General features: G+C 38.0%; 1 long non-coding RNA gene across 1 annotated transcript; it reads right to left on the bottom strand.

Moving 5' to 3' along the window:
• Positions 1 to 5,507: 5,507 nt before the first annotated feature.
• On the bottom strand, positions 5,508 to 26,167 carry LOC115304640. Its single transcript, XR_003914534.1, has 3 exons — positions 26,122 to 26,167; positions 9,206 to 9,286; positions 5,508 to 5,773 (listed from the first exon to the last, which is right to left on the bottom strand). It is a non-coding gene; the product is annotated as an uncharacterized LOC115304640 (long non-coding RNA).

Consider the following 26,167-nt stretch of genomic DNA (forward strand, 5'->3'; position numbering starts at 1 on the left):
TCACAAAATGGCTCTGTTAAAGAATGCATCAGAAACCTGAAAACAGAGCTTTTACCTCTCAGTTCCTCAAAGACTAAAGTGTATGGGCTTCTCATAAGCTGTCCCCACATCCATGCTATCCTGTACATGATAGCCATCCCTCACCTCTACACACCAGATGCCAGGGGCACCCTCTCCCCTAGGTGTGACAACCAAATGTCCCCAAAGATGGTCCAATGTTCCTAGTTCAGAGCCAATTATTTATGCAAACAAAAGAAGTATTTCAAGAAATGAATTGTAAGAAATTCAAGGATGGTGGTTCAAACCAGAATAAAAATAATATGATCAGTTAACAGGACACATTTCCAAAGTAAATATCATATTTTATAGCATAGGCTAATAACATATAGAAACCGAACACTTCAAAATTTGTAAAAGAAAAAAACAAGGACAGAGCCAGTTTGTCATTATTAATGTAAGGAACAAATGATGTCAAATAAAATCTGCATTCAAGGCAAATGTAATTAATTAATTTCAGCTTTGTTACCTATTGGCAAGATGTCAATACAATATAAATATATCCTTTTAAAAACATGTAAAACATTTAATTACATATTTTGTAATAGTATATTAATAAACTATCAATAATAAATTTTTACAGTATTATTTTCATAGCATTTGGGAAAAACATTGTTTTCCTTATATATTAATAGAAATTTTAGGCAGTTCCAAACTTGTGATGATATATGATGAAAAAGAAAAACAGGGCAAATTATATTTTTGATATTAAGTGAGTTACGATTCATAAAACTTATTCATAGCTTTTGAGCTAATGAAAACAAATAAATATTGAAAGTGTAATGATCATAATTAAAGTTAGATTTTTAAATGGATAAATGGGGTAATGTTTACCTGCTTAAAATATTTCATTATTTGTATGCATGCTTGTTATATGTAATTTATTTTGGTATTTTCCTCTTTCGACCATATTATTCTATCAAGCACCTCTAAAGAACTAATACCAAAGAAACAGGCTCAAGCCAAAAAGAAAATTGAATTTGCTGAAACTTCCAAAGGCAATGATTACCCAACTATACAACAAAATATTGTTTTGTCCTATACACTTTTTTCTTTCTCTCTTCCTAGTTACTGGTTGCTGGGACAGGTTATTTAAGGATAAGAGGGATGTGAGCTTGTCCACTGCCAATCAATCAGGAAGCTTTTTAATGGAAAACTATTCACTATAGCAAAGTATACTGGGAAGGAAAAAAAACGGTTCCCTTTTTAAGAAGTAAATGTCCATACGTATGAAGAATCCTTAACATCTTCACAAATTGTGTTTCTGGTCAGGTAGTTTTGTTTTGCAAAGCTCTGGAAACATTCCATTCACATATTCTGTATAAATCTATATATTCTGTATTTTTTTCTAAAATTAGTGCTTCTAAAATTGTTCTATGTTGATTGCATCAAAATCTGACTCCACCAGAAAAAAAACTTTAGTGCTATTCAACCTCCACTTTTGTTTTAATTTTGGGAGGCCACGTGAGTGGAGGAGGGGCGGAGAGAGAGAGCCTCCAAGTAGGCTCCCTGGGGCCAGTGCAGAGCTCAACATGGGGCTCGAACTCACAACACTGTGAGATCATGCCCTGAGCCCAAACCAAGAGTCAGACGCTCAATCCAGGCGCCCCTAATCTCCATGTTTTAATACAATAAGTATTCATCAAGCGGTGTGTCTAGTACTATGTGTCAGGTACCATTCTAGGCATATATTAGTGGAATAAAGAGACAAATTTCCCTACCCTGATGTGGCTTACATTTTAATGGCAGGGACAGAAGAAAAATGTCAAGCATAAATAAGTTATATACATTAGAAGATGCTAACTTCCATAAGAAAGAAAATGTACAGGAGAGAAAAGGGGCTTGAATGAGTTATATTTACAAACAGTGCAGGTCCCCTTGAGAGGGAGAAGTTTCAGCAGATCATGAACAGTGGTAAAGGTGCTTGCTCACGTGTGGACAGCAGGGAAAGAAAACATCTTGTGAGAAGGTCCTGAGGCTCAAGCACGCCTGGCATGTTCAAGGGCCTTGGAAGACAGCCGATGTGGCCGGTACTGAGTGAAGCGAAGAACAGTAGGGGAAGAGTGCGAAAGTAATGTGGACAGCTATGTAAGTCACCAAAAATGTTGGTTTTTATCATAAATGGAACGGACAGCCACTTCAGGATTTTGAGCAGAGGGGTGGGATAATTTGGCTTTTACTTAATAGATAATTGACTGCTGTGGTGCGAATAGTTCTTACTGGAAAGAAGCTAAGACCCGGTGAGCCACCAAGAAGCTATTGTAATGACCCAGGTGGGAGAGAATAATGGCTTGGGGAGGGAGGAGGACACGCATAAGAACTGTGTGCACTCTGGGTGTATTTTTAGGTAGTGTCAACAGCATTTCCTTACCAATTAAATGGAGATACGAGATAAGGAGCAGAGTCAAGGCTGAGGTCAAGTTCAAGGGAGGGTGGGGGTGGGGAAGGTCAGCCTCAACACAGGGAGAAAAAAAATGGGAGTGCCTAAGCTCAAGGCTGCCTTTTGGCAAGAGTCACAATCTACAACCCCAACCAGACAAGACTTTGGAGCATGTGTATCCAACACCCTATAGCATTTTTTTCATAGATAATCTACAACCACCTCAAATTCTCTGTGTCTAAACAAAAATCCAGCAACTTCCCCTTAAACATGTTCCTCTTCTGGTATGGCATATATCTTTAAAAGGGAAATACAGTTGTACTAGTGGGATATTTAGGAATCATCCCAAACTCCTATCTCTTTCTAACCACACGTATCCAAATCTTTAAATGCCTCTCGGATATGTGTCCTGTCATTGTCCTTTCTGCGATAGATCAGTCCTGCACTCTTTCTCAACTGAGTCACTGCCATGGCTCATTAATACCTCAGCACACCATAACTGCAATATCATTATCAAGATTATTTCCTTTAGATTCCACCTAGAGCGCTGTTACTTTAGGAGAGTCCTTCATAATCCCCATCATCTTATTTGAATCCATGTCTCTGTGCTCCCACAATATCCAAACATGCATCCTTTGTAATACTTACAGTATTATAAGTAATAATACTAATTATATAATAATACTGTATGCACTACATGCCAATTGTATGTAGTATCATCGTATGTCAACTGTTTAATGTCGGAGCAAATCCTATTAGAGCTACTAGAATTAACATGCTGGTTTAAGGAGTTGAGGTTGTAGAGGGCGTTAAGGAAGGTGAATAGAAAGGGGACAAGTGGACCAGCCAGTCAAAGAGTTCTTGAGAGTTCTTGGTCTTGTGATGGGAGTCCAGAGAGCAGCTCCCGGACACCCGGTCATCACGACCAGCTACAACTCCCAGCTCCGTGCCTGAAAAGAAACCCACAAGGTGCCTGATTCGTTCTCAGTACATGTTTGTAGGAGGTCTATTTCATTCCACTGCATTCAGATTGCATATTTCTGGTTTCTAACTTCTCCTACCAACCACATCACCTCCAAGCTCCTGTTCGAGGGTTGAGCTTGACTCCCACACTTCCTCGTCAGAGCCCCTGGGCGCCAGGTTAAAGACTGAGATTCCCTAAACCTTCTCTCTTCTTCCACGGAGAGAACTGCCCTCCAACTAGCCCCCACCGCCCGCCCTCCACATCCACCTTATTCTGATCTTACTTAATAAGATCACCCAACAATGCAAGAGGGTTGGATGGGATACTAGAAGTTACAATATTCTTTCTACAACTAGTTTAGATTCATTACTAGTGCATAACGACTAATGACTGATTCACAACTGTGTATACGTCTACCTTAAATTTTTTTCAGCTGTATATTTTATTTGCATTATGATTTACTTAAGGTCAAAGAAATTAGTATGAGACCTTACTTATTATTAATACTTATGACTGTGAAAAAAATGGATTTAAGTTTACAAATTAATTAACTTTTAGAATAAGGCCCATCAGAAACTTAGACACTGATGACATAAAGGGGAAGATATGTCAATATTCTCATAAATATTGTTGAGTACATAGTTTCTTTTTTTTAATTTCATTAATGTCTATTCAGTTTTGAGAGAGATAGAGACAGAGCATGAGCAAGGGAGGGGAAAGGAGAAGGAGACACAGAATCTGAAGCAGGCTCCAGGCTCTGAGCTGTCCACACAGAGCCTGATGCGCGGCTCGACCCCAGGAACCACAAGATCATGACCAGAGCAAAAGTCGGGCACTTAACCAACTGAGTCACCAGGCGCTCTCATATTATTTCTACTTGTAAAATCATACACACACACACACACACACAAATAATACCTATAATCCTACAGGATGAGAAAATTGAATAATTTATTATTATTGTATAATAATAACATATGTTGAGAACTATCATGACCTCATATGTTGAGGAAAATATCATGACCTGCTTCTATCATTATGGATCACACAAATGATATTAGGAAAATACTGTATTATTGCCTAGTATAACATGTTAACTTTTTCTTTAAGCTAGCTATCTCCCACTAAATTTATATTTAATTACATATATATCTAACATTAATTCATTTTTATGGCATTATGAAGTAGAGGCTTTACATGGGTACCTGGGATAGCTACATTTTCTGGAAAGCCCACTGGCCAATTTAGCATTGCTGATGTAAGACTTTTATCGGTTGAAAATACTGATTAATGGATTACTTGAAATGTTTAGCTTTAATAATCAAGAGGAAAAAAAGCTTTGATTACTTTTATAACCTACATAAAAACTATTACACAAATTTAAAAGAAAAAGATAATTTTGATAACCGTTTTTTAATAACATGCCTCTATTCTTTTGCTCGCTTAGTATAAAATATATCTCTTGATTCAAGCATGCCACCTTTTGGGAATATTAGTGATTCATAATAAAATTAACATATCTGATTTGAATTAAGAAAACGTCAGTTCTTTTGTATTTGTGATGAATTAAACATAAAGTATTTTATTCTAAAAGTACATTCTCTGCTTTACTGAACATTGCCAAATTCTCTGAAAAATATCTTAGTAATCATATGTTATGCTTTTCCAAGACACTAAAGAAAAGTTAAAAAAAGAAAAGCTCACACGAATGATAATAGATTTCTCTACTGCCTCACAATTTGAAAGTTTAACAATAATTATTATACATCAGAGTTTTACAGGGGCATCATATTTAATTCTACGCTATAAATGTTCACAAGAATATATACAAAGCCGAAAATACTGTTTTGTACATCACAAATAGTAATTCTGTATGTGTGAGAGGGCTTCCATTTATAGAATTCTTTCAAACACACACACACACACACACACACACACACACACACACACACACACACAGAGTTTACCATCTGAAACTCCTAATAACTTCATGAAGGAGACTGATCCCAACTAAAAGATGAGAGACAAGCCTCAGAAAACTTTCAGAAAGAAGAGGTCTGAACACAAACCATCATTTTACACAATATGTAGAAATGTGAGATTTATTTAAAACTTATGATGCATTCAATAAAATGAGAAAGAAAATAAAGACAACCAATTGGGAGTCACATGGAAGAAACAGTGTCCAAAGTCATGAAAAAGTAACCCAATGTTCACGACTTTGCAATTCAGCAGGGAACAGACCTTCTTCTTCAGTCAAATGAGAAGAAAATGGAGGTGTAGCCTATTGATAACCTTCAAATTCACCAAGAGTCTTTCAGTTGCTGTTCAGGAAATGGAAATCTGTTCTTTTAGTCACACCACGGGATTTCCTGCAAGACGTGCCATGAAATCAGCTCTACAAAATAACTGTATTGATAGAAGGCTATTGATAACATAACAAGAAAATAAGCACCTCAAAATACACACACACACACACACACACACACACACACACACACACACGGTACCTTATCTAAATCATTTAAGGAAAAAAAAACTCATCTCTTCAGGATCAAATTTTCTTAAAATGTGTCGATATGTGAAGTATGATCAGAAAATGATCAGGAGATAAGGTTCTATTTCTTAGTTTGTGTTTAATGACAGCCTAGAATATATACTATAGGGTAAATGTCACTGAATTTTATAGTTAGAGAAGTCAAACGTTAAGGAGAAGAAATTATTAGGGGGCGCCTGGGTGGCTCAGGCGGTTGAGCATCTAACTTCAGCTCAGGTCACGATCTCACAGTCCATGGGTTGGAGCCCCACATCAGGCTGGAGCCTGGAGACTGTTTCAGATTCTGTCTCCCTCTCTCAATGCCCCTCCCCTGCTCACTCTATCTCTCTCTCTCTCAAATAAAATGAAGGCATAAAAAAAATTTTTTAAGACTCTCATAAGAAAGAATTCTTCAGCAGAAATACTTTTTGTACATCTGTGGATGAGCTCTCCTTTCAAAGTGCCTACCTTCTCACAAGAACACTACAACAGCCTCTTGAATTAAGTAATCTTTTAAGAATTGCTGAAGAATGCAAAAAATAACAGAAAGTCTACACTGTAAAGTTATTTGCCACAGATTATTATGTAAATTTGAGTGTTTTAATGTTCATTTAGAAGAATGCAGACCTACGGATTCCCAGATATTATTCAAAAGTACTAGTAGTAAAAAACATCCAGGATATAGATGTTTGGAAATTCCATTTCTGTCACCTTTTCCCCTTTTTGTTTCTTTATTATTTTACCCCATTGCCTCTACACTAAATTAGAGGTGGCATAATGTTTAAAATAACTAAAAATTCAGGGACACCTGGTGGCTCAGTCAGTTAAGTGTCTGACTTCGGCTCAGAGCATGATCTCACTGCTCATGAGTTCAAGCCCTGCGTTGGGCTCTGTGCTGACAGCTGGGAGCCTGGAGCCTGCTTCGGATTCTGTCTCCATCTCTCTGCACCTCCCTTCTTGCTCTCTGTCTCTGTCACAGTCTCTCTTTCTCAAATATAAAATAAAACATTAAAGAAAATTAAAAATACTAAATTTCAAGCCAGAACACTTTGATTCACTTCTTAGTTTTACATTTTGTCATTTACGACCTCTCTGCCTAAATTTTTTTTTTTTTTTTAGTTTATTTATTTTGAGTGAGAAAGAGCAGGAGCAGAGGAGGGGCAGAGAGACAGGGAGAGAGAGAATCCCAAGCAGGTTCCATGCTGTCAGCGCAGAGCCTGACACTGGGCTCAATCTCACAAACTAAACCATCAGATCATGACCTGAGCGGATAATAAGCTGGGGTGCTTACCTGACTGAGTCAGGCAGGTGCCCCCTAAATTTCCTCACAGGCCTAGGACTCCTATCAAAGTGCAGTAAACCAGGTATTACTTTAAAAGGGACACAAATCATGAAAGACTATTGAATACTGAAAACGAACCATGGACTGAAGGGAGAGGGGGAGGAAGAGAAGGGGGTGATGGTCATGGAGGGGGGCACTTGCGGGGAGGAGCACTGGGTGTTACATGGAAACCAATTTGAAAATAAACTATTAAAAAAATAAATAAAAATAAAAAATAACAAAAAATAATTTAGAAAAAATAAAAGGGCAAGTCAAGAAGTCTCTGAGTAAATAATACTAATTTAAAAGCTGTGATCTCTACCTTACATACATTAATTTTAGCACAGAGAAACTGTGTTTTTTTCCCTTCAGGAAACTCTTTTCTATCCTTCTTCACCAATAGTCAGATAGAAAAGTTTACTTCATTTCAACATACAGCTTCTCCCATCACTTGTATATCAGTAGTATTTAACCTGTGATTCCAAAAGGTGGCCAACATACATCTATGGTATTCTATAATGTACTGATGTGCTTTATCAAAAAAAAAAAAAAAAAAAGGCAGAAATTCTCCATTCTCTTTCCTGTTCTCAGCATGACTCCAGAATAGAAGAAACAGCACTGGGGCCCTTTGAGAACCCGGAACATCTCTGCCGACTTAAGACAGGCCTCATCAGATTTTAAGTGAATGGAGTTCTGTCCCAGAGGATGTGAGGAGAGACTCCAGGAACTGACAGCTTCTGGGTCCTAAGATGACTGACACAGAAGACGGGAGTTTCCCTTTGTGTCTTCTCTTCCTAAACCCTATTCCTCATGCGAAGTTCCCAGGAATACATTCCGCAAATCTGTCCAAGCGTCAAAAATAAACCTATGACTTGAATTCAACTCAGTTCATTTCAGTTCAGCAAGTAGCTGTTGTTACTGAGAGAGGCCAGGGCACTCTTAGTTCCTGGAATAAAATGGTGGGAGATAAAAAGGTTCGTGATTCCTGAGAAGTTACTCCTCAGGTGAATTAAATTTTCTAGTGGTGGCTTCCTTGCAACACCAGTATAATTTGGGACAACATCTGCAGAGAGCTTTTAGGGAGTCAATTTAGATTTAAATGGCTTAAGCAATAAGATTACTATCTATGATTTAAAAACAAATGTCCTTACACTACTCTTCCTTAGCTCTGAGGAAGCACGGCGTAAAGACGAGTCTAGGCTCCCAGGTTAGCAAAATGTGCGTGAGAATCTCAGCCACACTACACTGGAGCTCTGCACCTTACAAAACCATCCAACCTTTAAAAACCTCAGTTTCCTCATCTGAAAAGTGGGAGTACTAAATAACCTTTATCCTAGAGGTTTTGTTTGGGATTGAAGTTTATCCCTACATGTGGCCTCTGGAACACAGTCATGTTTAACAAGTATTATCTGTTCTTCTTATAAACAACAGGAATGCCAGCAGAGGACAAGACCACAGAATGCAATTTCAACATCCTGACCTGCAGCTCACAGACTTGTAAAGGGAATGGCCTCAAGATAATAAAGATTTTCCTGTGTTGGCTTTGGAGGAAAGGAATGTCTTCTTCCCAGGTACTTCCAGTCCTTAGATGCTCTCTACAAGGTGTAGAGATCAGTCCAAAAGATTTCAAATACCCCGTGGGAAGAGCCGAGTAGTGCTCAGAAAATGGATGAAGCGGGTCCAATGGAACCTTGGAGCTGTCAGCTGGATGCCTCCATTCCCTGGCTCTCAATCAGGTGTTTCCTTTCTCTGGCTCAGTGGAACACTCTAGAAATGCTCAGTGAGATTCTAGGGGCAGAAAGCGTGCACTGACGGAAGCACGGATGAGACCGACTTCACTAAGAGCACTGCCAAAATTCAAGTTGTCATGTGAAACTCAACATTGACTTTCCTGTCACCGTGTCCGGAACACCTAGGCGCCGAACGAGACGTAGCGGGCTGTCCCACCTCATCGTTGCCTGTGCTGGTGCAAAAGAGCACATTTTATTCTTCATCAAGTCGTTATTCTGGTGTTTGATGACATCAATCCTTGAATCATTAAAAAGAAACACAGTTGATCTAGATGTGTGTCTTGTAAAGTACAGCAGGTTGTGCATAAGATTAAAAAACAATTAAAATTAAAAATAAAACAGCAAAGAAACCCTTTCAAACCCCTGCATCACAAAAAATAAATGTGTTTATTATTTTACAAATGCAGTCATCATCGCATTCTTTCTCCGAACCATCCATTGTAAACTCAGAGCGTGGCTATTTGAGGAGGATTGTAAGCCCCCTTTTCAATCAGTCTCTAGGAACAGACATACTGTGCTCAAAACACAAAGTGAAACAAGGAGGCAAAATGAAAAAGAACAATCAGTGTTTTCCAAATCACTTCCTTTGTAATGATGTCTTAGTGCAACCTTTAAAACAAAAACGTGGAATAAATTGAAGAGGTAGAGCAGATCATAAAAAAAAAAAAAAACCCTGAGAGTTTAATCATCTGCTGCCTTTCCCTTAGCCATAGAAAATACTCTTTACGAACAGATAAAAACATTCCAATAATAGAGATTATTACTGCTATGTGTTATTCATGCAGCAATGAATTCACAGGATGCTTCCACCTCAAGTAAATCAAACTACCCACAAGGAACTAACTTCAAAGTACACTGTCGTTCTGGTCTCCAAAGTAATAAAGATCCAGACACTTCCCTTTTGGGGTATTTGTTCCACACAATTTATAAAGCTGTAGTTTCTCCCCTTCATTAGGCCCTCCACGTGAGAGAGGCTAAATCAGAGGCTACAGAAGTACAGAATTCTTGGCACCGACAGTCTCCGATGTGTAGGACCGTTTCTACACTAGTGGTTTCATCAACCTTCTGCTCCCTAATCCACCCGCTTGTTCACAGCTGCGCTACGGAATTTCCACGTTCGTTACAGTTTCTCTACATGTTCCAGAAACAACACTCCAGACGCTGCTCGGTTAGAAGACTGATAAGGTAAATGTGAGCATCTCTCCTAAAAATATGTGAAACTGGTCCTTGTGTCCTAGTCCACAGTAAAGGACATTCCCTTATATTCTGGCTCATCAGGGCTCTGGCAAGGCCGTGTACTTGGACTTTGTTATTTTTGTGCGAATAATGTCATGGAAACAAAGGGAAAAATTTGAAGCCCCTAAGTTACAAAAATGTTATCAGAATGAAACACTGAAGAAATACAAAATAAAATCAACGATGTTAAACATTGGCATAACTTATGAAATGGGAATGGAAAGAAAATACACCTTGATGTTACTGTGATGAAGGTAAATGTGAAATGCAAAAAACATCATATGAAGCTAAGGTCCAAGATTACTTCTGCCAGAAAGAACTGATAAGGCATTTCCATTTTGATCAGATTTATGGCACATGAAGCGGTGCCTGAAAGAGTCAGGAAGTAAATCATAAAATGTATATTTTTATGGTGAAATGTTGATGTGTTCTGTTACATGGCCTATGCGGGAACTCTTTGATAGACTTTGATACAGTAATTTACTTTAGGTTACAATGGTGAACCGGAAGCTCTAGGTGACTGTTCTCAAAATGTAACAAGGGTGTCCTTCTGTAACCAACCACTATGAACGTTACCATTAAACATTACACTGGACGTATTAAAGCAATCATACAAGAAAAAAAACAGGAATGTAAATATTGGGAAGAAGAGCTAAATTGCCTCTAGTTGTAGGTGATATAATAATAGAACTAAACTTTTCAAAAAAAATCTATAAATACATGAAATTAATAAATAAAAATCTATAACTCATATATAAAACAATAACTACTAGAGAGACTTGATAATCAAGAGAACCTTTAGAAAGTATGGAAAAATATACTCCACAAATATAAACAACATATGAAGAATGTTTCTCTCCATCATTATCTGAAATAGCCAAATACTGAAAACAAACCAAGAGTCTGAAATAGTCTATTAAGAACTATTTCGACCAACTATCTAACAATCACAAAATGGAAAACTCTGAAAGCATAAACTAGAAAGAGGTATAAATCTCCAAGTATAAATATAAGGAGATACCCTTAAAGGGTAACTTAGAAAACAATATACAGAACATATTGTATGCCAATGTCTGTGTCAGAAAAGAAGCGAGTAGGAATGCACACACATATGGAGGTAAATATGCAAAAATTAGTATCGGGGGGGGGGTGGTACCTCAATGGCTCAATCAGTTAAATATCTGACTCTTGATTTCAGGTCAGGTCACAATCTCACAGTCCCAGGCATGTTCTCTCTCTCTCAAAATAAATAAATATTTTTCAAAAATAAATAATATTGGAAGGATATTCCCAAAACTAAAAACATCATTATTCATATGGGTTAGGGTAAAAATCTAGAGCAAATATACATGGAACTCCATTTTCTCTGTGTACTTCTCATAAAATTTTGACCTGTGAGCTCATTAAATATTTTACATATTCATAAGGAAAAAAGTCAAAGTAAGAGAAAAGGCCTTTGGTCAATTCCTGTTTGTAAAATCCAACGATCAGCTTAAGATTTCCTAACTGTCCACTTAAACAAAAATCTGCCCCTTCACGGGGGGAGCGACAGGAACCTTCTCAAACTAACGCCAAGCCGACAGACAGGGTTTGACAACAATACATCTGAGGCGGTTTTATTGAGGAAAGCATTGCCTACTTTTCATTCCCGTTTCTCACAAAACAGTCAAAATTATTGTGGCATATTTTACAAGTCATAAAAGTTAGAGATCTTAACTAGTTAGACGAATTTTCAAAAATATTTGCCCCTTATAACCATCAGCCAAATGAATGATTTAGAATAAATAAGTTTCCCCTGAAAGTTCCTTCAGCTGAACAGCACTTTCTCTGAAGCTAAGGTTCCTAGGATTATATATGTGAGTTCCCAGGGTGCCTGGGTGGCTCAGCTGGTTGAGTGTCTGACTTTGGCTCAGGTCATGATCTCCCAGCTCATGGATTCAAGCCCCACATCGGGCTCTGTGCTGACAGCTCAGAGCCTGCTTTTGGATCCTCAGTCTCCCTCTCTCTCTGTCTCTCCTTCACTCGCACTCTGTCTCTTCCTCTCAAAAATAAAATAAAACATTAAAAAAATTTTTAATATATATATGAGCATTCCCTCTTATTGAACTTCACATAAACATTTTTAATATCTGTCTATAATTGTTCATATAATGATATTTGATATTAATCTTGTCCATATCAATATTTATTTATTATGCTGAGTATTATTATTTTATATTAATATAGTACCTATTTGGTTATCCATTCTCTTTTTGATAAAATGTTGGGTGATTTCCAGTTTCTGGCTCTCTGAAAACAGCTGTTATGAACATATTTTTATAAGTTTTTGTGTGAACATATGTTTTTATTCTATTGAGTAAATGCTCAGAAGTAGAAATCGATGTCAGAGGGTGACCATATGTTTATTGGTCAAAGAATATAAACTTTTAGTTATAAGATGAGTAACTTCTGGGAAGCTAATATACAGCCTGGTAAATATAGTTAGCAATACTGTATTGTGTACTTGAAAGTTGCTACGAAAGTAGATATTAAATGCTCATACTACAAAAAAAAGTTATATAAGATGATGGATGTGTTAACTAATCTTATTGTAATAATCAATTTATAATACATAATGTGTATTAAATCATCATATCCTACACCTTAAACTTATACAATGTTATACATCAATTATATATCAATAAAGCTGGGGGGGAAAGCAAGTAAAACATTGTGTGTGTGTGTGTGTGTGTGTGTGTGTGTGTGTGCGTGAGAGAGAGAGAGAGAGAGAGAGAGAGAGAGAGAGAGTTTTACCTTCCTTTTCTCCAGCTTTACTGATACACACACATACATGAAACCACCCAAGAGATACCCAAAATTGTTGTATCATTTTTCATTCCCACCAGCAATGAATGAGAATCTAATTACTCAATACCCTTATCAACAGTAGGTACTATTAGCCTTTTTAATTTTAGAAATTCTAGTGTGTAGCTGCATTTCATTTTGGTTTAATTACATATAACTGATGACATGATGCTGAATGCTAATTTTGTGATTATTGGCCAGTTGTTAATCTTTGAAATCTGTCGAAGTCTTTTGCTCATCTGATTTATAACTGATTTGAAGGAGTTCTTCACATAGTCCAGATAAACGTCCTTTATCAAATACATGCAATGTCAATTTTTTATTCAGGCCTTACATTTTTTATTCTCTTACTGCATTTTTCTGAAGAGCAGAGCTTTTTTTATTTAACAAAGTCATTTTTGTTTCCTTCTAGGGCTAATGCGGTTTGGGCTTTTTCCATGAAATCTCTGCCTTTCCCATGCTCCAGAAAATATCTTCCTCAACTTTCTTCCAGGAACTGTTGAGTTTATGGTTTTGTATTTCCTCCGTGTGCCATCTAAAATTAATGCTTGTGTATGGTATGATATAAGGATCAAGCCTTTTTCTTCCCCAATACAGATTTCCAGTTTTCGAGGTGCGGGGGTTGAACCAATTCTCCCTTCCCCATGACATGACGTGCAGGTCTTTGTTGAAAATCAGTTGATCTTATATGTATGGGTCTTGTTCTGGACTCTCTTCTGTTGTTTTAGGCTATTTGCTTATCATCACATCCACACTTTACCTTACCATCCTAATGATTGTAGTTGCAAAGAAAGTCAAACTCTGCACCACTGCACTAGCCACTGTCTTCCCAGGATGGTGAGCCAATTAGACGGGAGACGTTTCTCTTTGATCTGTCAAGCACGTACATGAATGGATACTGCAGACGTATGGGATCATGAAGGACAGCAAAGCCTTTGGAGACAAACGGATCTGAATTTGAGTCCTCCCACACAGCAATGATTTTTATGTTCTTTAAATGTTGTTTTCTTCAGCTAAGAAAATGGGGAGTAAATCGGCTAGTTGATAAAATTTTTGAGAGGTTAAAGAAGATACTGTAAGAAAAGTACAGGGGCACCTGGGTGGCTCAGTTGGTTAAGCGTCCGGCTTTGGCTCAGGTCATGATTTCACTGTTCGTGGGTTCAAGCCCCGCATCAGGCTCTGTGCTGACAGCTAGCTCAGAGCCTGGAATCGGCTTCAGATTCTGTCTCTCTCTCTCTCTCTGACCCTCCCCTGCTCACACTGTCTCTCAAAAATAAATAAAAGACATAAAAAAATTTTTTAAAAGAAAAGAAAAGTACTCAGGGAAGTATCTGACATATAGGGTATACCTCTAAAAACATAAGCACCTTTAGAACACTCATCAGAGAGAGTGAGGGCAAAGGATTCCTTGTAGAAATTCAAACGATGGAGACAATTTTGAGTGACTGCCCTATAATTTGTTTTCAGATTAGCAATTTCTCTCTTCAGAATGTATTATCAATTATTTATAATGTACTATTTTATTCTGTTTATGGTAGAATGTTATATTTCATGCATTACTAATTATTAATGATTGCTTTTGTAATATAATAATTATACAGAGTCATTTTTTTTCATCATGTTGACAAAAGATAAGAACTTCGCTATTTGTGCACATGCCTTCTAAATGTTGTCTCTGAATTTCCCAGCATATAAAATGAAACAAGTAGGCACATCTTTATCAGGAGGAAACAGAGCAATGTTACTCAGAGCATTTTCCCAACAGGATTAGTCTTTCATTACTATGTAATTAACCCCACATTGAGAATTCTATAGTGAATTCTTATGCTGCAGCAAATTAAACATTTGACTTGCAGACTATTATATTTCTGTGAAAGTGACTATCATGTCATTATAAAATAGGTGAGCAATATTGTGAGTAATGAAGAGTTTTCAGAGAAGTTTTCAATGAAGCTCGCAGATGTGCCCTGGGAGAAAACACTGTGTATATTCCAAAGGCCTCACTACAATCTCCAGCACGAAATCCATCAAAATCTAATAAGGTAGCTTCATCAGCAATGATCATCACCTTATTAATAATTCACTGGTTGGCGAAGGTACTGATGGGGTTCTAATGTGTCATTTTAAGCATAAAAGAACATTATTGTGATGCTCATTAAGGTGCTCTTTGCAGAAGTCAAACCCGCGGTAAACAAAGAGATATCTCCAAAAAATCTAACTTCCATTTATTCATAAAGCAGCAACCACAGTTGCTTATGTCTCTAGGAATTTGCAGTCCATATCTGAAAATTGACTTCAAGGTGACCATTTTGACATCACCAAAATATGTATTTTCTTGATCAAAAGTTCATATTTTCAGAATTTTCATGAACAGGCCAATTTTAATACAACAACTAAAAATGAGTCAATTTGTCAATACAGGATATCAGAATTCTTTTCCACAGAAAATGAGATCCCCAATGGACACTGGAATATTTATAATGCCCCCTGTATATCCACAATTCATTATGTACCCTGTATATGGAAGTCAACATAACACAACAGATGTCTATTCTAAATCCTTCTCACATTCCTTGAAGAGTCTAGAGTCTAGAGTGACTGCTGAGACATTGATGCGACCTGGGCACAGGGATCAGCAAAGAACAGAGAGAGAGCCTACAGCTCCTAGGTCAATGACTGAAATGTGATCCTGGTATACCCCTGGGGAAAGAAGGACCAGGATGGGCTTTCCACTCTATTCATCTGCACTACAAAAGCCATTATTTTATGGATATGAATGTCCTTAGCCTTCTAATATAATGCTGCTACAGCCTACAAGGCAGGCTAAGCCAACATCCCGTCTCTAATGGCCTTTTACAAGACCTACTTGTGAAAATGCTCTTACTTATTTCAACGAATCACCTCTGAACTGGCTGCTTGCACCGGGGCTGCACCATCGACTAATCGCCAGTCCTCGTTTTGTGAACTAAAACAAGAGAGAGTGCGCTTCCTTCCCATAATGCAGTCCCTGAGAGCCGGCTCCAGTGTGACTGTTCCAGGGTCTAAGGCAGTATGTTCAAAAGAAGGGGAACAACTGGATTTAAGCAAAGGAGACGTTCCTGGCAATTTGAATCACTGGCTCTTGAGCCGTATTTTGATGACAAGTGAGAAGCAGAAGTGGTCATTTCAGGGTGTCATCTGTCTGAAATAAAAGCCTGTATTCCGTGGCTATATATTTATTCATGGTCCACGAAGCACACTAAAGTACTGAGAGCCCAAGTAGGAAAAACGGTGTGTTAATCAGATAGGATTTTACATCCTTCACAAACTATGCACAGACAAAACTGAAAGGGAAACACAGACCATCTAACAATCCTCTTCTAACCAAAGAAGCTTCTGATGCATCTAGAGGTGCTTGATTATACTTCATCATCTAGAAATTACTTCGAGGGGAATAAGTCCTTCCTCAGAAAACATTCGTATGTTGTTGAGATTTTTAAAAATATTTAACGCATTTGCCCCAGAAATTTGATCCAATACTTTTAACAGTGGTATCTTTAAAAACTTTCTGGCTCACTGGTTTTTAAACATTATCTGTGTGGCTACTTACTCAGTATCTTATCAGGGTGGTCCTGGGGTTTCCACAAAGACAAAGCCACAGGCTGAAGTACAGTGATATCTACCAAAGAGAAGGGATCCCTTGGCAATTAAAAACTTCAAGGCAAATAACTTGGCAAATGTTAACAAGAACAAAGTATATCGATAGCGATTATTTCTACTTATTTTAATTAACAGAATGGGCCAGGGGAAAGGCAAAATCAAATCTACTCACGTGTGTGTCACCTTCTCCAATAACCTGTAAACTTCCCGTGGCTGAGGATGTAACTTAAACATTGTGTGGCCTTACAGTATCCCACGTTATAACAGTGGCCTCTTACTAAATGCTTGGTCCTAAAATTTAACCTTGAAATCCGTCCTTCATAACATGTAAAATTTGCATAATGAAAAGAATCTGAAAATTTTCCTCAAGTGAGGACTATATTGCTAGAATTCTTTAAAACCCGCAATATTCTTAAGTCGCCTTTTTAAATTCAAATAAATGAAACTAAAAGGAAGCTGAAAAGGTTCTGATATAAATAATATATTTCTATCAAGCGATTATAGTTTCACTGTGTTCACCATTAATCTGCTCATCTTGAGGTGAACGATATTTTTAAATGTAATAAAATATGCCTCAAAGAAAATATATCATTTAGAGATTAGTAGTCCTAAATTCTATTCTCACTTGTATTTTGTATTTATTTTTCGTTTTTAGTTTTGCAACCGCCTAACAAATTGCATTACCAGAATGATCTATTAAACACTGAATTTTGTCCAAGGTATGGAACAACCTAGTGGATACAAACTCACAGTTTCTCCTAAAGGCAAATACCTGCTTCATTTGCCCTGTTTGGATACTGAGACTTCTGTTCACCTGCTTTCAAGAAACGGGACACCAACGCCCTCTGTTTTGGTAGAGCCTGTGAGGTACTTACACTTCCTACATTGATTTCCAGAAGTGTAAACCCATCCTGCAGTCTCTTCCCTCTGAGATTTCTTTCCGAATAACACTGCATTGCCGAGGGACTGCGGTCACTGGTAGTGAACATGGACAACCCACATGAGGGCTGCCTACCGTGCAGAGGGGACACTTTTCATTCCTCTGTGAGACTCCACTGGGAAACCAGCACACCGGCAATCTTCCTCTCTCCACTCGTTCTGGATCAAGGACACACAAAGGCTTCTGTTCTTTTCTAAATATAGAACGTCTTCCCTTTCCCAGGTATTGCTGCCAAGATTTCCAGTTGCCTACTCAGTCACTGTTCTCTTTTTCTTCCTCACAATAGTGCTCTAATTTGGTTTGGGGACAGCAAAGTGTCCTGCTGAAATGCAAAATATTCTAGTCTCACCTGGACATGAGAGAGGCTGTGTGAGCACCATCCTGGTCAAAGAGGTGAGCACACGCGTCCCTGGGCGGCTTCCGGGAGTGCTCCCAGGGGAGGCTGTGCCCCGAAGCTTCTTCTTCACTCCTGACTCTTTCCTCTGCTCTGATCACAGACATGGAGGTTACAGCTGGAGTCACTTCCTTTTAACCATGAAAAATGACCCATGGCATCTGAGAGTTTGAACTTCTAAAACAATGGCAGCGATGGGCATGTGCGTGCTCCCTCCCTCTCTCTCTCTCTCTCTCTCTCTCTCTCTCATCCACTGACCCCTTTATGGCCTCACAAACTTAAGCCTGCACAAACTTGAATACAATAAAACAATTATATATATAAAATATATTTTAATGTGATTTTAAAAGCCCTTGTGTAGGGAAATATACACACACAGAAAGTGCCGTATTTCCTATTTAAAGGTACTTGTGATATAGGTCTACGATATTCTAAATAAGACTGTAAACTCATTTCTAAAATGGCCTTATTCCCTAAACACATGAGTTTAGGAAACATACCATTAGCCAATCATTTCTTTAGGAAATTGGATATTTGCAGACATTAGAAAATAAAACTTATAGATACCTTTTTACAATAGGAGGACCAAGCTATAATGCAAGCCATTTTGAAGAAAGTTTTATAATTATGTATTTCTGGGGATTACGTCATATGGATAAAAATAAGTTTATAGGAGCGACATCATAAGACTGGACTTGATCCATTGGGAACGCAAATGAGACAGCATAATTTAAGTGTGACAAGAGTTAGAAATGAGGCTTTTGTCCTCATTCATAAAAAAACCTAAAATTTTAATAACTTTATGTCTAATTTTAGGCATATCATTAACAAAGTGGAATCCATTATCTCTGTTTTCTCACTTGTGACTTCAGGAGAAAGTTAATTTAAATTCCTTATTTTGGAATGACTTTTAAAGTAGTATAACAAAAAAGAAGTAAAATTTGAAGAAAACTGTCTTAAGTTTTCTGTTTTTATTCTACAGAAATTTGAAAGAATATTTACAACCACGAAATTCTCATAATCAGGTAGGATGGTTATTTTGTGCCATCAACTAAGAGATTTATTATTTCGTATAGAATTTGAAGAGAAATCACAATTAGAATCATAGCAAATGAAAGTTGACATAGAAGGTAATCAATTTACAGCATAAGGTTTATATTCTGTTCATGAGTGATAGGTTCACCCTTGAATTTAAAAAATATAAAAGAGATTAAATTGGCTACGGCCAGATTTCAGTCTTCAACTTCTCCCTTTCATCTATTTCCTTTCTGTTTTCTTATAAAACCTCTTTCATTCCTTCAGAGCTGCTATTTTGTTGAAAAGTGGATGTTTTCTATTTCTTTTTCTTCCACAGTTACGAGTGTTGAGGACCACCATGCACACGCATGCAGTTTTTACTGTGCACGAAGGTGCCCAGCTGAGGTGGCAAATCCCTAGTGCAAACAGACTTCACAAACTGCCCACAGAGCTGTGAAAGGCAATGTCTCCTCAGAGAAGGAAGCGGAGGAGGCTGAGCCCTCTGCTCACCAATCCCTGAAGTTTGGGACTACCGCTGCCAAGGATGAGGGTCAACTGTTTTCTAACCCACACCCACTCTGGTAGTCTAGAAGCAGCCCCTGGCTTAAATGTTGCAACTCTGCTGCAAATGTTTCTAACGTGTTCAGTGGTGTGGTGACTCAGAGTCACTTGCAACATTGTAATAATGAGGAAACACAGGGTCACTTGAGTGTGTGTAGAGCTGAGAAAATACAGCAGAAGACACAGCCGTAAGCACTTAGCATCTCCGAACCATCCAAGGACGTCGCTGACGAGCCCGGTTTGAGATCATCTTTCTGGTGAACCACACTATTGAGGAACAGCAAGTTAGAGACGGGAGCAATGAACAACATTTGCTGAATTTTTGTTACCCTCACCCCGAGTTGCACATTACGTGGACTTGAATTTTCCAGTATAGAACGACACACGTGTCTCATACAAACTTGTAAGGATGCAACATCAGTGGGATTTTTTAATGTTTATTTATTTATTTTGAGAGAAAGCAAATGTGAACAGGAAAGGGTCAGACAGAGAGAGAGAGAGAGAGAGAGAGAGAGAGAGAGACGGAGAGAGAGATCCTAAGCAGGCTCCACACTGCCAGCACAGAGCCCAATGCAGGGCTCAAACTCACAAGCTCACAAACCATGAAATCATGACCTGAGCTGAAACCAAGAGTTTCCAACGCTTAACCAACTGAGCCACCCAGGTGTCCCAACACCTGGCCAAAGGGGCCAGGATTATCCTTAAAATTGCTAGGAAAGCCATGTCTTGGAAAGGAGATGTTGGTAACCCTATGGTTCCATTTCAAACTGACTAGACAGTGTTTTCCTTTTGCATTGAGTGCTACGCCCCTTCAACTAAAATAAAACTAGGTCAAAACAGTATCCCTCAGCCTGTAGATAAGAAGCCAGTAGGTAAAAGGGAAACCTTTCCTAGACCAACGGTTCTTAACATTATCAAAGTCCAATGCCTCATATGTGTAAGTAAACATTTGTTAACTCCTTTCTCATAACCTGCCATACAATTCATTAAAATATAATCTACCAGGGCGCCTGGGTGGCTCAGTTGGTTAAGCGTCCGGCTCTGGCTCAGGTCATGATCTCACAGTTCGTGGGTTTGAGCCCTGCATCGGGCTCTGTGCTGACAGCTAGCTCAGAGCCTGGAGCCTGTTTCAGATTCTGTGTCTCCCTCTCTCTCTGACAATCCCCTGTTTGTGCTGTCTCTGTCTCTCAAAAATAAATAAATAAAAATAAAATAAAATATAATCTACCTGTGCACAAAATGTATATATGAATCATTTAAAAAATTTTTAACATTTATTTATATTTGAGAGACAGAGAGAGGCAGAGCAAGGATGGGGAGGGGCAGAGAGAGAGAGACACACAATCTGAAGCAGGCTCCAGGCTCCCAAGCTATCATCACAGAGCCCGACGGGGGCTCAAATCCACAGACCGTAAGATCATGACTTGAGCTAAAATAGGAAATCCACTCAACTGAGCCACCCAGGCGTCCCTATATGAATCATTTTAATGAAAACAAAAGGAAACTGATTCATACTGATACTATATATTTCAATATGAAAATACGCAAAGACCGTCACACTAGAAGACTTGGTAGTCAGATGTTTTACTGACACCTAGCACCGCGAATATAACAGCAACAAATGCAGACTGACCAGATGTGTTGTATTCGCCACTCAAACACCATGAGCACCACTATTTATAAAGTTTTCCGAAGTGGGGAACTCTCATATTAATGATCTGAAAAAGTACAAAGTTTCTTCATTTTACACAGTAGCTGTATGTGGAAAATTAGTGCATATCACAACTATGTCAAACACTTTGAATATCTATGTAAATTCTAGGCAGGCTCTAGATTCAGATATTTCTATACAGATTTCTCATCTGCTTGAATCCCATAGGCACTGGGAGGTGGGAAATTCTTTGTGGGGGACACCTGACAAGCAGAAAGCAAACATTCTAGACTCCACTCTCTCCAGATCAATGGCCAGCAGCTTCTTCATTAGAACAAGGAAAAACGCCACAGCAGATTTCCAAAATGCTCTCTTTGGTTCTGCTTTCCTAAAGACTCTTCATCCAGGAGAGCAGAAAGCAAGCACCAATTAATTCTCCTTTCCTCTCCTCACACTCACTGGCATCATGAAGAATAAGCCACGTGGGGTGATTTAAATGAAGATCCCTTATCGATGAAATATGACTTCCCCTGCCAAGACTTGGAATCACAGCTTCTACTAAGTATCCGAGAGAAACTTCATGGGAGATGCTGTTGGCCTTTCCCATCCCTAAGTTACAACACCCAAGAGAATGGATATTTTACTGACAGAAACTATGAGAGTCCATAAGTGAGAATCATATTTCTTTGTTTTTTTCTATTTCTTTCCTTCTTCCTTTCTTTCATCCTTTATTTTTTTCCTTCTTCCTTTCTTTCTTTTTTAGAGAGAGAGAGCAAGTGGAGGACAGGGTTGGTAAGGTGGGGGACAGGGGGAGACAGTGTGAGAGAGAGAATCTTAAGTAGGCTCCATGCTCAGCACAGAGCCAGACTCAGGGCTCAATCCTATGATGCTGGGATCACGACCTGAGCCGAAACCAAGAGTTGGACGCTCAACCGACTAAGCCACCCAGCACCCCAAATGAGAATCACATTTCACACACTCTGTCCCGCCACCTACCTAATTTCTCCCAGATCTCAATGACGTGGTTCTGAAACTTTAGTCACCAGAGATATTAGACACATCAGGACAGAAAAACATATGAAAACATAGTGATGAGGTAAATATGGTATTGGGGTAGTTTTAGCTATTGATAATTACAAGGTCAAACGAAGATGCCAGAGATCTTTTTAGAAACAGCTTTTAAGAGGAGTCAAAACCAAGGAATAGAAGGGAGAGGGAGGTGTGAATACTTCAAACACAGATTGGTATACGCTGTCAAGGAATTTAATACTGCTGTCACTTTGCTTGGCCAAATCTCCTTGATAAGATTCCCTTTTCCACGCATGATGGAGGGAGATCATGTCAGTGTCTTGAGTCACTAAACAGGAAGTGGTCCCCATCATCAATACTGGAACTGTACCAGAACCTTCCACTTCTTTATCTACCCTTTGACTTCACGGTGAATGTCTCATCTTCTCCTTTCTAGTTCATTTGCTTTGATGAGTCATCTACAAACCGAATTTTGGAGTGGGGTGTTCTTCAGCAATAGAAAAACCCTACTAACCCTACTTAGGTATACTCGGAAACAAAGCTGGCAGGCAACCAAATTACAGAGTCGTAGGGAGACGGGTAGGAAAGTGTCACATCTGCTAGGATGATACCCGGCAGGTGCGCACACATCCCCACAGAGGGCTAGAGCTCACGGGGACGCTAAATCCCTAAGACTGTCCATGACTTACATGTTAATTTTACACAAAGATTATGCAATGAGAACTGACATTTATTAAATACCGACATTGTGCCATTGACTGCATGATGCACGTGACTGTATGTCATCTCATTTCTTCTTCACAGAGAACTCGGGGAGATATTATTCCAATTATGTTACAAATGAGAAAACTGATGTTGGTGGACATTAAAAACATTTCTAATACCACAGACTTCTTTAATAGAGGCCTTCAGTTGAATGTGGTGCTGTCTAACACAAAATCTATTCCACTCACACAACAAATCAATATTTTAAAAATAACTGACAGATTGGATGAAGAGTGTGTGTGTTGATAAAAATGAATGAAAGACTCAAATGCCACTCACAGAATTTTAAAGAAAATTAATCCGAAGCCCAGAAGAAACTCTGAAGTGTATAGAGTTTCGTTGCAAGAAAAGTTTAATGCAATTTGAATACAGGACGACTCATCTTTCTTAATGGTTTTAGAAGCTTTTTTAATTCAAAAACAAACAGTCAAAAGAGAGTTTTGGCATCAATAGGCTAAAATAGCAAAGGGCATGCTCTTAAGCCTTTTAGTGGAGTGAACGCAGCCCCAGAGACCTGACTGGTGACTGAAACAATAATCACAATAGTATATTTAATAAACGTGCACAGTCACATCCCTAAGTACTCTGGATAATTTTACACTGTATTTAGGTTAAGAGGCACGGGGTATGTAAATCAGTCACAAATGTGTTTTTTAAAGTTTCTTGTTCCATTATGTCACATCAATAAGGAGAGGTATATTTACAAAGAAATTTCAACTATATAAGCAACATTTTTTTAATGTTTTTAATGTTTGTTTATGATTGAGGGGGTGTGGGAAAGAGCAGAGAGAGCGAGGCTCCAGGCTCTGAGCTGTCAGCACAGAGCCTGACATGCGTCTCGAACCCACAAACTGTGAGATCATGACCTGAGCTAAAGTCAGACGCTTAACCGACTGAGCCATCCAGGCACTCCTAAGCAACACAGTTTAAGGTACGTCACAAGTTACACTATTGTTGACCCAAACTGAAAAATGGACTCCAACATCTGGGAGTCCAAAGGTTATGTTTTTCACGCCATTACCCGAATTTCCTCAATACCTGTGCCTAACACCATCCTGACTGTTGAACCTCTTAGCTTAGCTCATGGTCTCCTTCATTATTTTATTATTTACAAAGTTAACAGCAGCACCACAAGATCAGTTTTATGAAAACTACATAGTAACACATTGGGCTCTCAGCACTAACAACAAGAAAATAATCAATATGAAAAATCAATTAAAATTTTTTGAGGTGGAAACAACGGATGCACCTAATAAAAAAAATCGAGGGTGCCAACAATTCTGCATTCCTTAGACCTTCACTACCATTTCAAAATTCCATGCACAAAATATATTATATTATTCGCAGAGTAAAGGAAGTTGGAAAATATCATTTCACACCTTTTTCTTCATAGAACTCCTAGAAGAAAAATGCTAAAATGACAATGTGACATTTGTCATCAATTTATAGCTAAAGTTTTACAGTTTGAAAATTTGAGAATGTTTATTCTCTTCATATGCTTTGCTTAAATTATGCCACACATTGGGCTTTAGTGTTATAAGATACAAAGATTTACTTATAAAAACAAACTCTCACTGAAAGAAAATTAAGCATAATTTTCAAAGATTCCCCCCATTAATATAGTTAGCTATGGTGCTTATGAAGAAATTACTTGATAATCTTTTAGTAATCTTCTAAAGATGTATATATTTAGGTATAATGTGGTCTTTCCTCACTTAATTTTTATAATTTACTTTTAAATTACACATTAATTTAAAACTACTTAATTAAAATTGTAATTACATGTTAGAAAAGGATCCTTGGTCCTATCTTTGGGCAAACTACTAAGTTATGGTACACAAAAGTTATCATTTGTTTTTTCAGAAAACTCTTCCATGAGTTAACTCGATAAATTTAGACTCTGTTTTAATAAAATCATACGTATATTCATCATTCTTAGACTCTTAATGACAAGTTTAAATGACATCAATTAGCCTTTAGTGGCACAGAATAAGCGAGAGGCTCACACTCTTCTTCCAAGTACTAAGTGCTTCCTTATGTGAATCAAAAGATAAAAAGCATGAATGGATAGAGAAGTTGTGGTATATCTATATATACAGGGAATATTACTCAACCATCAAAAAGATGAAATCTTGCCATTGCAATAATGTGAAAGGAGTAAGAGTGAGTATAAATTATGCTAAGCAACATTAAGTCAGAGAAAGACAAACACCATATGATTTCATGCATAAGTGTAATTTAAGAAAAGAAAAAGATATACATGGAGGAAAAAAGAGAGAGACAAACCATAAAACAGACGTTTAACAAGAGTGAACAAACTGAGGGTTGACAGAGGCGAGTGTGGGCTAAATGGGTGATGGGGATTAAGAAGGACACTTGGAATATGTTGTATGTAAGTGATTAATCAGTAAACTCTACATGTAAAACCGATATTACAGTATATGTTAACTAACTGGAATTTAAATAAAAACTTCAAACTACAAAAAAAAGTAAAGAAGATACCAAAGACACTCTAAGAAAAAAAAATCCCACTATGTTCTTAAAGATGAGTGAAACATTCCTCTCTCTCATGTGGCAGGTAAGTAGGTATTTAAAGAATGCATACCTTTTCCAGAACCATATAGCATGGCCTGATAGAATGTTTAAAATTATATTTTTAGAGCAATTTCATGATTTAAAAAATATTCCGTTACTTATTAGTCTTAAAAAAAAAAAGAACAAAGTTTCCAACAAATCAAAACGTTACGTTCACGTTGCAGGTTGTCCAAGTATGTCAGTTCTCTGCCGCAAGACTGCACACAGGACACCACAGGACACTCCTGGGCGGGGCCTCAAGGAAGTTACAAAACACCCAACACAAGTGAGCAACTGGTCGTTGGTACAGGGCGCGGGAGCTCGTATCTAATATTTTCCCATGTAACGTTTCAAAATTTGTTTTTCCCATTGTAATCCCTTGTATGTTCTATCATGACAAAGAGCCACGTAGAGTATTTTTACCTTGAATCACACAGCACAGTGCTAAAATGTCTCATCTGCTCGTCAT

This window comes from Suricata suricatta, chromosome 2 (genome assembly GCF_006229205.1).
Source record: "Suricata suricatta isolate VVHF042 chromosome 2, meerkat_22Aug2017_6uvM2_HiC, whole genome shotgun sequence".
Lineage (NCBI taxonomy): Eukaryota > Metazoa > Chordata > Mammalia > Carnivora > Herpestidae > Suricata > Suricata suricatta.